Raw genomic sequence first — 1,256 nt, 5'->3', positions numbered from 1 at the left:
CTCTAGGGACTACAACCAGGTACTTCCCCCGGTTTGTGACATCAAAACCCCAGAAAACCCCGCCCCTGGGAACATGCAGCAAAGGGGGCGAGGCCATGCTGCGCTGCTTTAGAGAGGAGGAAGAGAAAACTAGGGGTGCACGTAAAAATCTATTCATATACAGTGTTTCCCACAGGATTTTGTGAGACTGTGAGGCCTAAAACTAACTTTCACATCTGCCAGTGGCTAATGACTTGAGAAAATTGGCCAAATTGGCCTAAACTGTTTTTGCAATAAAAAAAGCCATTTGAAATTAGAACCAACCACTGCATTTTAATCATGATACAAACAAAGATACAAAGATAAAACCTGCATGAAACAAAAACAGACAGGCTGAATGAGAACGCAAATTCACTCAGGTGGTGGTTATGGATCAGCAATGATAAGAGGGGAAAAAATGCCATCGAAACTTTTGTGAAGTCAGTTCCCTTCAGAAATACATTCATATAAACCCCAACCCCAATATTTATATTTTTCTTCTGAACAGTGAGCTTGCTGTACCTGTACAGTATTTTTTCTCTGTGCGCGCCTGTTAATTTTAGGCCATGCTTGCAAGAGATAAACCCTTGAGCTTTTATTTTGGCGGAAAACTCTGTGAAAAGCTTCTGTGAAAACAGGTTTACAAACATTACTAATTTAATGAAATACTGTAAACATTTGCCCATTAAAATTTGGAAAATTATGCAAATGTGCAAATTATGTATAACTGGTGGCCGTTGCGTTCCCAAACGCGCTAAACTCACAGCACATTCAATAACGGAGTTCACTGCATTCACTGTGAACGGAGCCGCTCTGAGACGCGGAAAACACCGGATCACGAGCTGATCGCGTGCGCTGCGCAATGTGCGCGCTTCACTTTGAAACAAGCAGCGCAAACAGACTTGATAAGTCATATTTCGCTTTCGGTTTTAATTTGTTTGACCGATACTTGCCAAAGCAATGGCGTGAAACACAACGTTAAAGAACTTGTTATTATTTACTTATGTTATAAGTGTAAATATATCTTCGGTTTATTATGAAACTGTGGCGGGACAGATTAGACTGTGGCGGGCCGCCACATTCTAGTTAATGAATGGGAAACACTGCATATATGAATCGCGATTCTGTCTTCTAACGATTCTAATGGATTCACAAGATTCAAAATCAATATTCCAAAGCAACAGCGGTTCTCAATCCTGTTCCTCACGTCCCCTGCTCTGCACACGCTCTGCTCTGCT

The sequence above is a fragment of the Sinocyclocheilus rhinocerous genome, unplaced genomic scaffold, assembly GCF_001515625.1.
Source record: "Sinocyclocheilus rhinocerous isolate Xijiao unplaced genomic scaffold, SAMN03320098_v1.1 scaffold186, whole genome shotgun sequence".
Classification (NCBI taxonomy): Eukaryota; Metazoa; Chordata; class Actinopteri; order Cypriniformes; family Cyprinidae; genus Sinocyclocheilus; species Sinocyclocheilus rhinocerous.
This window is presented reverse-complemented; position numbering follows the sequence as displayed.